General features: G+C 42.5%; 1 protein-coding gene across 1 annotated transcript in view; it reads right to left on the bottom strand.

Moving 5' to 3' along the window:
- The window catches only part of CEP135 (centrosomal protein 135), a 2,183,066-nt gene that overhangs the window by 632,330 nt on the left and 1,534,857 nt on the right, over positions 1 to 15,879 (bottom strand). The window lies entirely within an intron of this gene.

The raw sequence follows: 15,879 nt of genomic DNA, 5'->3' as shown, positions 1-15,879 counted from the left end.
AAAAGATGAGCTGATGAATATGTGCACTTGACTGCAAATCAAAAATAAAAGATTGTGTAGCTAAGCCAAACTTTGGTGTGTGTGTGTGTGTGTGTGTGTGTGCCTATTACTTGATGGTAGTGGGGGTTTAGTCTGCTTCTGTACAGTGCAGCATATGCTTATTATTAATTTAGAGGCCCAAATTACTTTCCTGATACCAGGGAAGCATGACAATTTAATGCTTTTTGTCCCCTGCACCTGTAATCCATTCAGCCTATCTGAATGGACTACAGCCGATTTAAGAGGTAGGGGTGTGTGTGTGTGAGAGACCATGAGGGTTGTACGTGTCATGAGGCCTAGCCCCACCTGGGCAGGGGGACGTGCCACCTTCTTCACAGTAGGAGCCACGATGCCCTTCTAAAGTGCACACTCCTGTGATCCATGATGGCTACTGCTAATTAGTGGCTTGGTGTATCACACGCATGTCCAGAGGTGGAATACCCACCTCCTCCTTCTAAAGAACTGCTACCATCTGTGACTGGCACTGCCCTACCCCCCAGGATGAACATTACCATCCACCCTTCCAGCTCTGTCAAGCATCTGAGCTATTAATCAAACATGGATTCCCCTGGTTTACAGAGAGGGAGCTATCCCTTTCTATTCCACTGGATCTGGCATCTTGAAAACTTTTGCTGGTTTATGGTAGACTCAGTGATAAGAGACCGAGAAACTATTTTTTTCATTTTGTAAATGGGAAAAAATAAATGCCAAGAAAAACAATTCCCCATCTTTTAAATATTAACCATTCCAAAAATGTACATAATACAGCGGACTGAGGTACTCATCCTAACTTCAGATCTTAGAAAAATGAGTATTACAGCAATCACAAAATATGCAAGCAACTTACCATAACAACAGGTGTTAAAATACAGTAAACTCTCACTTAATCGGCACCCGTGGGGATTGGTAGATGCCAGTTAAGTGTAGTTTCTAGTTGCTTGAGAGCCACTTTGCAATTTTTGATTGGCTTGTATGCCAATGCGGGCTGTTCCGCATTGAGTAGAAGTGGTTCCGCTGTGCGATATTTAATTGGCTCCTGCACTGGCATATGAACCAATCAAAACTGCCGGTTGCTTGAGTCCCAGTTAATGGAGACTCTACTGTAGATCACTGCTATAGTAGCCTTAATAGTAGCCTAATGGGACATCCTGTGAAGGATTGGACCCCACCAGCCAGCTTCCAAAGCTTTGGGGCACCTTCCATGCACACTAGCCACTTCCTTGCACAAGTGAAGATGATAAAATCAGTGGGTAGGACAACAAAAGTCAGAACTTTCTTGCCTTACAAAAAGGTGACAGAGCATTGTCAAGTGGGATGTGAAGCAATAAAAGTCCCACATCCTAGCATAAAAAAACAACAATAGGGTAACTGAAGGAAAAGTCTGGTGACTGCACAATTGAAACATTAGAACATCTACTGTTATGATAAGTTTACTTACATAACTGTACTAAGATGTATCATTAGATCACTGCTGCAGTAGCCGTAAGTTACATGGAATGAGTACTAAATGTTAGAAATCAAGGGATGAGGCAAATGGGTTAATATCCCAAAAGCCTAGGAAAATAATTCTACCACATCTACACTGGACCAATAACAGTTCTAACTTGCAGTGCTTGGTAAAATATGTGCAGGACACTAAAGTTATTAGGTTGATATTTTCATAGTTATATACTAGGCTTATGACCACCAGGGATTGTATAAGCCTAGCTATGCAATTCAACCAAACTGCATATCTATGGATTATGGACATTTATTAACAGGGGATATTTTAGAAGATTTCCAGAGGTTATGTGGGGGAGGGTGGTATTTTTGGCTTGGGCATTATTGTCTATCTCAATCAGACACATGGGGCTAGATCCTGGATGAATTTTTGACTTCTGAGCCATTGGTCAAAGTGATGCTTAAATAGGGTTAGGGATGAACTCTGTATCACATGGATGAGGATCCTTTGAGACTCGTATCTGTCTCGCCAATTTGTCTTATGTCACAAGCAAAATTTAAATCCTTGAATCTTAGCCAGATCCAGATAGGCGGTATGCACAGATGTCCCCTCATTCATTGCCTTGGTGACTTTCTCATAGTCCAACAGGTTTAGTAGGCATGATCTTCCCTTGATAAAGCCAAACTGGGTCAGGTCCAGTGTCTGAAGGTTGCCTATGTCTGTACTGAACATTTCCATGATAATTCATTAAAATTGCTTTGCATATTAGACTATCCAGGCTAATAGGTCCGTAGTTAACTGGGTCAGTTGATGATCCACCCTTGTGAAGTGGAATAAACATTGCAGTCCTCCATTCTCATGATACAAAGTCTGATTTGAGGTTATAGTTGAAAAGTGACTAAAGTATTCTCGATAGGTCATGTTTTCAACTGTTTAGGAGTCATCCTGGGATATTGTTGGGTCCATTAAGGTAGCATTTTTGACCTTTGGGAACGTCGCCAGAACCTGCTCACTGTTAATAGTTGGGGAGAGGGTTATGCTAGTAGGTATTTCATGGAGGGAGGCGGGGGAGTGGGGTTGATGTTTGAGCTGAATTTGCCTGCCAGCAAATTTGCTATGTCATGCTGTGCAGTGAAGGTGGCACCACTGACCACCAGATCAGCACACCAACATGTGCTCCCTTTGAGGTTTCAGACATTGCTTCCAGAAAATTTTCAGTCTAACCCATTCCAATAAGTCACAAAGGTAGTCAGAACCCTAGGAAAGTATGCACTGCCTGTGCCTGGACATGACTTGTTATGGTGAAATAACAGCAGGCCATAGCAAGGAACATGATATAGAACATTTTCTGAAGGTTTTAGTCCTGTCATTGTAATGTCAGAGTTGACTAAGGACATCCTGGGTTTTCTTTCTAGAATTGCAGAACAAAGGAAGATGCACAGCCTGGCTTAGTAAAGTCTGACTAGCTTCTAGGCAAACATAAAAGATCAGTTCTCAAAATAGCTGTATCCTTTAGACAAACAAGATAAGGGTGACTCACCATGGAACAGTAAGACTCAGATACTCTTCTGGCAGAAGTCAGAACATGAGTCACACTGTTTTCCAAGACAGGAAATTCAAACAACCTGTTGAGCAGGTTCCAAGAAGAGAGAGAAATTTATACAAAGGCAAATTAAGATCCCAAGACGAAGCCACCAGAGTCCTAAGTAGACAGAAATAAACTTTTTCAAACCTGCTTTTATTGAAGTAGGTTAAAAAAAAAAGGTGAGGGGGATTATCAGGGCAGATATGGCAAAAGGATAAAATATGACAGATGCATAAGAATGGCCAAAGGATAACTTGTGCAAATACTACAGAACCAGGGGTGACTGGCCTTAAAAAAGACCTGGTTCTAAGAATGGCACATTTTTTTTCCTACATACCCATCTGTGATTTTCTAGTAGCAAGATTTTTTGCCTCCTTTAATACCTGTTGGACATCCTCAAACAAAAATGTGCATAAAAGTAATGAAAAATCTAAAAGCCAGGAAATCAATAAAACAATGTAAAAGGAAGAGTTAGCTCAAAACAACAAACCCTTATCTCATGTAAGTACATCAAGTGATAAAGCTTGTGGTAATTGCCCTCAGCCAATTTTAAAAGAACGGAGAAAGTACAGTTGTGTAAGTAAACTTACCATAACAGTAGATGTTCTAATAGATCAAGTTTGCAGTAGCCTAAGCCATTAGGGTTATGTCATGCCAAAAGGCCAGCTTTTTAAATTTAAAGAGTACCTTCTTGCATGCTCTAATTGCCAGGAGAGTAAGCAAAAATCCATACAAAAGACAGAATGCCAGATAGCTTCAGAGCTTTCTTGGCCCAAGAAGGGAGGCAATAGCCTGAAAAGAAATATGCTAGGAAAAGTAAAACAAGAGTAACTATATACACAAGGGTATATAGTTACACATACAGCCACACCCCTGGCAATACACAAAACAACCAAAAAAGAGAGATGGAAGGAGGGGATAGCTACTGCAACAGTGATATCAAAGCACAGCCATGAAAGTAAACTTACCATGACAGTCAATGTTCTACATTCAACATTAGATCACTGTTGCAGTAGCCTAAGCTATTAGTGCAGATCAGTGTTCCTCAAAGGTTTTTGATCGTGGCCTACTTGGACAAAGCACATAACTCAGTGGTCCATTAGCTCATTCCATAACTCACCTTTAAAGATGGGTCTTACTTTACTGCCACAAGTGAGCCTACACATGCCGCACTGAAGTGTAAAATTGTGGGCTTTGCATTTATTTTCAGGCCTGAACTGATTACAACTAAAAATAAGTCGAATGAAATTGGAAGTTGGGATATATACTGTGAATAATACCAAGAAGTGACATAACTGTAAAGTATGTAATTATTTATTCATGGAATTAAGTGTACATATGAAAAAATATATGCTACATGAATTAATGTGAATAATGCTACATGAATTAATGTGAAGAATGGCACTGCTTGCTTTCAAAAACCAGTAGAAATATTTAATAATGAATAATAAAATAGAAAACATGAGAATACTGAACAGCTATAGTTACAATAAACACCAGAGTTTCAATCACAGGAGATATAAAAATAACACAGTTGGATAGTTTCACACAGATGCAGAAAAACAATGCTTAACTAATCTCACTGTATTTCCTGACCATTTTAATTTACATGTAATTTACCACTTTTTCTTTAAAACTCATCAGTTTTAGGAGGGACAGAGCTAAAATTACACTCAAAATCAGAGACAGTTGAGAGGTATGGTGTGTAGGGATGTCACTGATACTGGTGTAACGACCGTTCATGTGAAAACTGTCATTCATTATACCTTCACAGGACCCAATAGCTGTTTGGCCTTCCTGATGGATTTCCATATGCCCAAGTAGTATCTGAGCTGCTGTGGGCATCCAAAAGAATTTGTTTTCTGCTGTTAGATTCAGGAAGAATAATAGAGTGGATCAAGGTAGACTCAAACTACTGTGACATAAACCAGGATTTGTTCTCAAAAACCCTGTGCCCGTGAAAAAAATAGGCAAGGTTTAGTAATCATAAGGGCTTGTAACTCAGATACTCATCTTGCAGATGACAGAGTAAGGAGGAATTACAGTCGTACAAGTAAAACTTACCATGACAGTAAACGTTTCAATGATCACCGCAGCAGTAGCCTACGCAATACGGGTTATATCCTGCCAAGGATATAACAGCCAGCCAGCTTCAAAAGCTTCAGGGCACTTTCCATGCACCCAAACTGTGAGGCAGCTTGAGCTGAGCCAAGATAAAGTTAGGTGCAAAGTCCTTTAGAGCTTTCCTGCCAACAGAGACAGGGCAGCTGAGCCCTGAAAGGATAATATTAGGAGGAACAAAAAACATACCAAAAAAACAAGGGGGTGGAGGGAGGAAGCTGTTACTGTAGCAGTAATCATTTGAACATCTACTGTTATGGTAAGTTTTAATTATACAGCTGTATTATGTTCATCATACTGATCACTGCTGCAGTAGCCTTAGCAATATGGGTAGATTACCATAGCTAACTACATTTGGGAGATGGAAGGGCAAGAGTCAAAACAAATGTAGAAAGTGATGTACAAACATGTTAATCGATACTCAGATCTAGAGCTGAGGAAGGGGGGAAAGATCATAAGAATATACCCCACAGGTAATATCAGAAGAGAATGAAGAGAATATGGATATCTTCCATGACTTTGAAGGGGGAATGGATGGGAGGGAGGTTGAGGAAGGACGGAAACAAATACATATGCATTGATATGGTGAGTACATAACTACTGCATCTGATGGTGTCTTTTCTGTCCATTCCTCACCTCAAGAAATAGAGAGTCCCCAGCTGCTTGAACCCCAGGGTAGTCATCATGGAAGGATATTTCAGAGAATGGCAGAGCCCAATGCCGCCATGTCCCTGGAGAAAATATCCAATTTGTAATGAACAACAAATGTATGGACACTGGATTATGTAGCTGCAGCACAGATATCATCTACTGAAGCTCTGGATGAGAATGCAGAAGAGGTGGAAATAGAGCTTTCTGAATGTCCTCTTATCTTTGCAGACAAGAAATACAATCAGAGAGCCATCTGGCTAAAGTTGCTTCTGACACTGGCTTTCCCAAATTTAGCTTTGGAAACGAAATGAAAAACTGGTCAGATTTCCTGATGGACTTCATACTGTGAAGACAGAATTTCAGTTGTCTATGTAAATCCAAAGAATGAAGCATGTATGCCCCCTTGTTAGTGTAACTGGGAAAGGAAACTGGCAAATTAATAGTTTGGTTAAGTACTGCTTCTGAAGCAACCTTTGGCAGAAAAAGGGGTTGCTTCATAATGAAACTCTGCCTTTATGAAAAATCAGGTATGGTGGTTAAGACAACAGGGAATGGAGTTCAGATCCTCGTCTGGCTCAAGTAATGGCAACTAGAATATGTCCACTTTGTCTGTTGATTTGAAGGAAGCCTGAGTCAAGCCTGCAAAAGCATGGTAAGATCCTGTGGGGGAATGGAATCCTTAACAGAAGTCTAAAGAGGAAGGTAACCTAATAAAGGCTTTGCATAATTTGAGGGAGGCCAAGGAGGAGTGATGTTTTCCAATATGAAAGTCTGAAATTGCTTCTAGTTAAACCTTGACAGTGGAACTGGCTCCACTGTGTAAAAACTGAGGTGAGGAAATCCAAAACTGCTGGAATGATGACTGAGAATGGATCCAAGTGACTTTCAATGGCCCAAATTGAAAACCTTTTCCATTTGCTCTTGTATACCCCCCTGGTTGAAGTCTTCTGGGAAAAAGGAAGTGATACCGTGAAGGACATGGGAAGGCAGTCTGAACTGCAAAGCCATCACTGGAAGAGGAGAAACTATGTGGTAAGCTTGAGAACTTGAATATCTGGGTGAGGTAGGCTGGACAGGTAAGAAGGAAGATCTGGAACCTGTCCAGGATCCAAGGCGGGTGCATCAAGTGGGATCAGAGGAAGGGGAACCACAGTTCTCAAAGCCAGGAAGGGCAAGGAGGATGATTTGCTCTTCCACTGGGATGCTTTCTGGATGAACTTTAGGATAAGGAGAGTTGGTGGATATGCATAAAGTAGACTGGGGGGCGAAAAGTGGAGCAGAGCATCAATCTGTGATTCACCCTTTGAATTGTTCAAGGAAAAGTACCTGCTGCACTTGAAGTTGTGGGGACAGGCAAAAAGACTGCAGCATGTTTGGCCCGAAAGACAAAATATCTGCTTTGTCACTGAGAGACAGTAGAATAGACTTGCTCAGCTTGTCCACCACTACATCGTCATACTTCCCTTAAATGTGAAATGCGATTAGATTGGAAAAGATCACCCACTGCCACACACACATTACTTCTCAACACAGGGGGTAAAAGAATGGGTTTCCCCCCATTTGCTGATGTACTGAACTACTGAAATATTGTCCTTCTGTGCAGCAATCATCCCCAAAAGGAGAACATCCTAGAAGGCCTGCAGTGCTAGGAGGACTGCTCATCTCCAGAGCTCTGCTGTGCAGATTAGCCTCTGAGGGAGACCACATGTCTTGAACAGTCTTTCCCAAGTCGTGCCTCCCACCACCCGAGCTGAGAAAGGCCATAGTCACGGTGGCCTTTAGAAAGGGTAGAACAAAGGGACGTCCCTGAGACACATCCAGTGCTTGGATCCACCAGGTTACATGTTCCCTGTAAATATTGATGATCTGTATGGGGAAATTCATGTGATGTCACCTTACTGACTACTGTAATACTAATTAATGTTAAAGTACTCTCATGTAAAACCTCGCCAGTGGGACAAGAGTAATTGAGACAGTTATGGAACCCAAAAGCTGTAAAATCAATATGGCGGGAGGTGTCTGAAGAGACAGAAATTTCAAAGCTTGATTTTGTAGAGTGATCAGTCTTGGCTGTGCTAGTCTTGTTATTTGGCAGACAGTGTCTAAGTGAGGGCCCATAAAATCCAGGACTTGTGTGGGGAAAAGCTGTGACTTGTCATAATTGAACATAATGCCCAGACTGGAGCAGAGGTGGAGCAAGTAATCTCTAGTGTTCATCAAAAGATCCTTGGTTGGGACAGTGAAGAACAGTGGTCAAGGTAGGGAAACACCCAAAATCCTAACAATATCTCAAGTGAGCTGCAACCACTGCCATGCACTTGGTGAACACATAACAGGATGTGACAAGAACAAATAGCAGGATTCTTAACTGAAAATGGAATATAGTATCCTTTAGTAATAACTGTCCACAACAAGACATCTTTGGTGATGGATGTCCAGGCCTCTGGGTGCAGACAACTGCCTCTCAACTATCTCCAGAGCTAGGCAAGCCTCAGGAGCACTGGTAAGGCTTCTTGGAGAAGGGACCTCTGATGCCTTGATTTTGCAGGCTTTCCTCTGCCTTGCGGGCAACATGTATTAGAGTTCCCATGTCTGCCTCGGGGGGGGTGTCTGCATAGGAGTCCTGGGAGAAACTCTGTAATTTCTGGAACCATATCCTTCTTCCCCATTTCTGGTTCCTGGAGAAATTCCTCTTGGGGGGGGGGGCTCTGCAAAGTCACAAACACATTCAGGCATGCCTTGCCTAAACCAGTGGCTCTAGCAGTACCCTTCATAGCATGACCAGACAACATGGAGGCATTCAAGATAGACTGAACAGTGGCCAGTTACGAAGACAGGTTTTTATTGTTCATAGCAGACATGGCTCCAGCAAGGGACTTAGAGAATTCTTTAGTTAAGTCCTTCTGGAATCTAGTAATGTGTGCCAAACAATTCAGTGACCATACAGCAAAGGTCACCGAGGCATAGCCTCGCTTGCCATATCTGTCAAAGGCCTTGGACTCCCTCTGTTAGGGGGGTGGACAGTTGTACTTTCCCCAGCAATTTCTTAGTGGCTGCTGTCACCATCACAGCATCAACAGGGGGATCCCTTGCTTCAATGGGTATTTTTTTTGGTGCTACTAAGTATTTGTCAGGTTTCTTGGGGGAAAGGCTTTGCCATGTCCAGATTCCTCCATGCCATTTTGAAAGGTGAGACTGACCATTTCTTCAGCTGGGGGAACTACCCAGGAAGAAGCTGAGCCTGTACCAAATGCCATGAGGAACACAGACTCCTCCTGAGAAGGAGCTTTGGAAGATCATCCAACTTTCTGTCTCAGAAGATTGAGAATCGCTCAGAATGAGATGTCCTCGAGGGGTGATCTGTGAGACACCTCCCCTTCACTGAAGTCTGCCTCTTCTGTTAGTGACTCCTGTGGGGAGTCTATGTACCTTATTTTACATGTGCCTCTGAGGAGCTTCCACAAGGGGATGATCATGGAAAGACTCGGTGGTCTGAGGGGAATCTTGAATGAGGAGCATCTCAAAGTTAGTTTGGAGTGGTTGTTCCAATGGGAGGAATGAGGAGGATCAGGAATCAGGACAGACAGCTGTGGAGTGGGAAGTGAACTCAAGGTAGGTGGGGATGTCCTGTCGCCTGAAGTGGCTAAAGCTCTCCGGGAAGTGAACTCAAGGTAGGTGGGGATGTCCTGTCGCCTGAAGTGGCTAAAGCTCTCTCCACCTCCTCAATGTCAGAAGCCAAAGGAGACGTCAAAACCACCCCAGCTGGAGTCAAAGCTACCTAGCCACTGAGTCTAAGGGAATCTCCCTGATCCTACCCTGAAGCAGAAGTGGGAGCTGAGCTAACACCAAAGCCCTGAGAGTCTCAAAGCTGAACCCCTACCCACAATGGCCCTATGGCTCCAAGATCACTTTAGCTTTAAACAACATTGCTGCCTGTTGGATCAGAGATGATGCCTGAGCCAACAAAGACCACAACTTTACAACTTTGGATCTGACACAGAGTCTTGGAAGTCTTGGGTCTGATACTTCCAAAACCAGTGGTCGGATCAGGCTAGGAGCAGCTAAAGGGGTCTGGGAAAGTACAAAGCTCAGGGGTTTGATGGAAGATGGATTCAGAACAACTCCCAACTGAATCTGGGTCTTGAGAAATTTCCTCATCATTCTGTCCACATCTGCTTCAGAGAGACTTTGGGTAGACCAGAAGAAAGATGAAGATGACAGAGGTTTAGAAGGCTTGTGAGGAGTCTTTTGAAAAGGTGAGTGCAGCTGGAAGCAATCAGCTCCAGTGAGAAGTGAGGTTCCCACTGAGGAGGAGCTCTGAAGGAAGAATGTGACGGACCTGATGAAGTGGTTGGATGTAAAGTCCTTCAGATCTTAGGAGGGGAAACAGAAATCAGAGCAGAGGGAAAAACGTAGTCAGGAGGTCACTTCCTTTGGTCTTTGGGTTTATGTTTAGACTTTTCCCCTTTAAATCCAGCTTATTTCTATGCTCAGCTAGAGCCCTATGGTTGAAAGAGTATATGTCAAAATGTATGTGCATATGGCTGGCTGTCAAGCAATAATCACATTTGGAGTGGGCATCCAAATTGGGCATTTTGTGTCCACAATACAGACATTTTTTGAAGCTAGTAGGTTTACTGAGTAAGTACACCAATTTTTTTTTCATTTATCTCAAACAACCTGAGCTACACAAACCATGTCTAAATGCAGAGTGTGGCAAATGAGATCTGAAGCAATGTGGAGCTTGGAGGGGGGTTATAGATAAGGGGAGGAGCCCGAGCTATGCAGCCTAAGTCTGGAAAAAGCAGCCGAAGTCAGATTCAAGGTTAGAGTCATAACTTATGAGTTGAGGAAGGGACAGGAAAGACAACATAAAATCCATGGTTGCCTGGGAAAGAAGTGAGTCACCGCAATAATCTTGGAGGACTCCTACTGAATTTTCAGAATTATCCTGGATATTAGTGGAAAGGGTACAGAAGCATACAGGAATACTCCTGTCCCAAGAAAAGAAAAGACCTCTGCCTTCCAGGCCTTCTTGCATGGAGCCCTGGAACAGAACGTTGCCAGCTGATTGTTCAGAGAGAAGGCAAAGAGGTCTAAGTCCAAGGAGGTCATTGTTCCACTGTATTCGGCATTCATCAGACCTATCATTGAGTACAATGCCCCCTTTGGTATGTACCTAACCAGGCATATCCAACAACTGGAATGTCCACACAAGTTCCTTTCTAAAAGAATACAGGGTGTAAGCAATATGTTGCATGCAGACCACCTCAAGGCCCTATCCCTGTATTTTGTCTCCTACAGCCTTTGATGGGAGATTTATGCCTGACATACAAGGCATTGTCAGACCCCACTCTGATGGACTTCTTGCATATCCACAAAACAAACAGCACCAGAATTACCCATTTTAAAGACTTAAACCTTGCCTGTGATATAAACAGGACCTGCTGGAGAGATAGGTATGTATCCCAGAGACTATCCCGTCTATGGAACAGGATCCCCATCCACATGAAGCAGAGTTCCTCCCTAACCCAATTCAAGTGCAACTTGGGAAACAGGAAATTCATCCCTTGTTTGGCACCTACGTCTCTAATGGACACAGGTAACCCTATAAATGGTTCATCTCCCAGGCCCATGCTTACACTTATCAAGGTTATTAGAATTTGTCAGACATCTGGGATGCATGGTTAGGCTTAAAAAGGCCCTTGTGGTCATTAACCTAGTAAACACCTATGAACCTATGATGGATCAAATCTTGGAAACCTCTCTAATCAAGTTTCCATTCAAAAGGGGCAGCCCTGGTCCTGCTCAGCTTGTCTGCCACACAGTTTTGCTCTCATGTAATGTAGGATTCTGCAGAGTGAGACTGGGCTGTAAAACTGTATCCCAAACTAACATGGCTAGTCTGCAAAGGGGGTACAACCTGGTTCCCCGTTACTTGTTGAGGTGCCATAGGACTATGGTAGTGGCTATAACCATTTGAAGAGGTCCCAGGGACCAAAGATGGTTCACATAGTTGAGTATGTTGATCAGGGCAAGCATCTCCTTAATTTTATGTGCCTGTATCTGTCCTTCATGTCCCACACCCACATGCGCTTTTATCCCTACAGAAACTGCTACCCAAAGTCAGAAGAGTCTGTGGTGAGTGACTGTTTTGGAGCAGGGAGGGAGAAGGGGAGACCTGGATTTAAGGATATCTGTTGTCTCCACCAAGAGATTTCTCTTTTGACAAACCCCAGCATGGGGATTGGAAAACATAAAAGGTGTTGATGCCAAGGCCAAAGAGATTTCAGATATCACTGTATCCTTCTCTTGTGGAGTCTTCTCAGGGCTATCATGAGAATCACAGATGCCAAGAGATGCAAAATCCTGAAGTATTCCCTCGCAGTGACCAAAGTCTGAGTGGAAAACCTTAGAAATACATCTAGATAGAGATCTATTTTTCCTGTGAAAGAAAAGCTCTTTGAACTGAGGTGCCTAGTTGACATCCCGGGAACACAATCCTGTATGAGGGAGTTAAAGACTTTGAGTGTTCCCTTGGAATCCCATCTTGTGTAAGAGCTCTCTCACCCAACAGAGAGATTTCTAACACAATGAAAAATTCTCTGCAAAGATAAGCAAGTCGTCTAAATATGGATACCCTGTAACCTGCAATGAGCTAGAATTGGAGCTAGACACTCTGAACACCCCTGGTGCAGTGGATAGTTCAATGGGTAAGGAACAGAACTGATAATGTGATTCAGACATACAAAACCTTAAGAAACATCTGAAGTCTGGATGAATAGGGATGTGATATTAAGCATCTTTTAAGTTCAGCATTGCCAGGAAACCTGAAAGGGGAAGAGGAGGTAAGAGGTTATGAAATGACATCATTTTGAGTTTGGGCACTATCACAAACAGGTTTAAGGAAAGATAGATCTACAACTTGTCTCCAAAAATGTTTTTTCTTTGGCACTAGGAACATCTTGAATAAAAATCTTTCCCCAACTGGGAAGAAGGAACTGGTTCTATCACTCCTTGGGAGAGCATGTTGTGACGTCCCCACTCTGGGCCAGTACTCAAGGAGCCTGAATCCTCACCCCTGACACTGGATAGGGACGTTTATTTGGCATACAAATGGATACACTCAGTATTTCCAGATGCAGACCTCTCTGCATCAAGCACATTTTCCCTTAAGAGCACCAAAGGAACACACTCAGCCCAGGGTCTGGGTTTCTCTCGCACGCTCTCTCTCTCCAGGTCCTCATTAAGGCTCCTCACTGGCACAGCTACAGAGTTAAATCCTCAGCTGAGTGTCCAAGCCAAGTCCTCCACCACTCTTAGTGAACCAGTGCTTCGTGTACCTGCTCCAAGTAGCTGATACACACACTGAGATTTAATTTTCACACACACACACACACACACACACACACACACACACACACACACACACACACACACACACACACACACACACACACACACACACACACACACACACACACACACACCTGGGAAAAGCTGGCACAGATTACCCGCTCTACCAACTTTGTCCGGACTATAAGGTAGAGTCACTGCCACCAGCCAGTTACTATAAGACTCTTAAAAGGGTATCCAATTATGCTGAGTGAAGTTAATATTAATACAACTGGTAATGTTGACCAAACAGCCAGGCTTTCAGGAGTGGCCACAGTTATCACCAAATAAATAAATGTAAATACTCTCAAAGCTTAATTTTTTTCTGAAAAAGGGCCAGCCACAATGAAACGTTGAAATATATTTAATAGTAAATAATAATAATAGAACAAGAAAATACTAAATAACTATTTACTGTAAACACCACAGTTTAAATCACAGGAAGTATTAAAAAACACATCTGGAAAGATTCACACAGTTAAAGAAAAATAACTATTCTCACTATATTTTCCTAACTGCTTTATAGAATTACTATCCCTGGTCACTTACTAGAGCAAAGCAAGATGAAGTAGGTAAGGGATCCCATCTATGTCAGGTTCAAAGTAACAGACTGCTACTGAGACTTCAGTGTCCTCCAATAGTAACACACTTCTGTACAGAATGACATCACATACATTTGGTCATCCGACTTCTGGCTCCCATGCAAATCCCCCATTGCTAGAAGCTGTCAGGATTTATCTCATAGATGTCAATAATGCTTACACACACGCAGCCTTGCTAAGATCTGCTGCAGCTCTCTCTAGCTGCATTCAAAACTCTTCCTGTATCCTCTGTTCCACTTATACTATATACATTTAAACAGTTACAGTAATGCATGTACATTTATTTTATTTCCAGCAGGGCACACTTGTGATGCATTTTTAACACAAGCAGCTTTATAAATACATTTTCAACACAAGCATTTGTACAAATCAGTTTGATAGTCAAACATACAATTCTTTACTAAATTCCAGCTAGCTGTTCTGGCATATGTTACATCCACTGCCCTACATCTCCTGGCATAGATGGCAGTAACTCCTATTGTCACATACGTGATGAAGAACTGGTGGAAACAAGAATATAATCTGGAAGATGAGGAACGACCCCCTGGAAAACAGGAATTTCCTCCCACAACAATTTGAAACCTTGAGGATTGATTTTCAGAACCTATTTTTCTGAAACTGTTACCAAAGAGAAAAATAGAGATTCAGAATTTGTGGAAGAAAAAATGGGCCAGGGGGTGAGGGGTTCAAAAGGTCTCTTGAACAGTTGGAATGTGCTTGGTTTCAGGAGGTTCAAGACTTCTTTTTGGAACACCCTTGTCATTTCTTCTTAAAGGTCTGTTTACCTGTGTTTTGCTGAGACTGTTTATTCTGTTTTTTGCTAAAATTGGACGAGGAGATAGAAAATACTCTGAAATTTTTGGAAAATGAGGGCTGAAAAATCTTAGAGATTCCCTGAAACAGCATGCCCCGTTCATCACACTTTTTGATCATCTCTGCAGCAAGATAATACTAAATCTCTATATAAGGGATCATTTTAAATCTCTATTTTTATCACCACCTGGGATGTTCTGAAAATGTAGCTATGCAAAACCCTTTAAATCAGTACCAGTGGCCAGAGCCATGCACACACGAGAAGCGACCCATCCAATGGAAGAAAATTAAAGTTATGTACTCACCATAAAGTACTGCTGTGTAAAGTCTTAACATAATAGTAGCTGTCCTTCTCTTCACAGTTGCAGTATTCATAAAGTACAGTTGTGTACACTTACCATAAATGTAGATGTTCGAGTGTATTCACTGCTGCAGTCATCACATTAGGGTTATCTGCTTGCAGTAGCCCTCAGTCAGCCTGATTATTAAAGTCTTGGGTCCTGCGTCGGTTGCTATCTCATCTTCCATGACGTCAGGTAGTTAGGGGTATAAAGCATGCAGCCGACGCCATTATATCAGTTTTTTCTTGCCCCAGATGTCAGGTGCCCCCATAATGGGAAGCAGTTATATATACAAGGTTACACCTCCAACAAAAAAGCAAATACACCAAAAGGCTTTAAGCATAGTAAATAAGAAAAGAGGTATAGCCAAAAGAAGTCAGGGGACTGGAGGGAGGGTAACCAGGACTGCAACAGTGAATACACTCGAACATCTACATTTATGGTAAGTATACACAACTGTACTATGTTCTTCGTGTTTCACTGTTGCAGTCATCACATTTGGGTAGATTCCCAAAGCTAAGGATGGGAGGAGGAAATAAGATTGCATTAGGACCAGCTATAAGGCCATGCAAGACTGCAGTGGCAAAGCCACCTCTGGATTTAGAGAAAAATGGCAAATGGTAATGCTTGGTGAAGGTATGTACAGAACTGGTAGGGACACCTCTGAGGAAGGCTGTAGAGGTAGATGCAGCCCTGGTTGAATGTGGTCTCATCTCCTGAGGGGTAGGCTTTCCATGGTGCTTATAGCAGAAATGAATGCAATGGTCTATCCATTTAGAAATGGTTTGCTTTGAAATGGCCTTCCCCTCTGCCCCTGCAGCAAATGCAACAAGCAGCTGTTCAGTTTTCCTGAGAGGTTTAGTCCTGTCCAAGTAAAATCTAAGTTGTCTG

The sequence above is a fragment of the Protopterus annectens genome, chromosome 2.part1 (assembly GCF_019279795.1).
Source record: "Protopterus annectens isolate FY-2018-M chromosome 2.part1, PAN1.0, whole genome shotgun sequence".
Lineage (NCBI taxonomy): Eukaryota > Metazoa > Chordata > Ceratodontiformes > Protopteridae > Protopterus > Protopterus annectens.
This window is presented reverse-complemented; position numbering and strand designations above follow the sequence as displayed.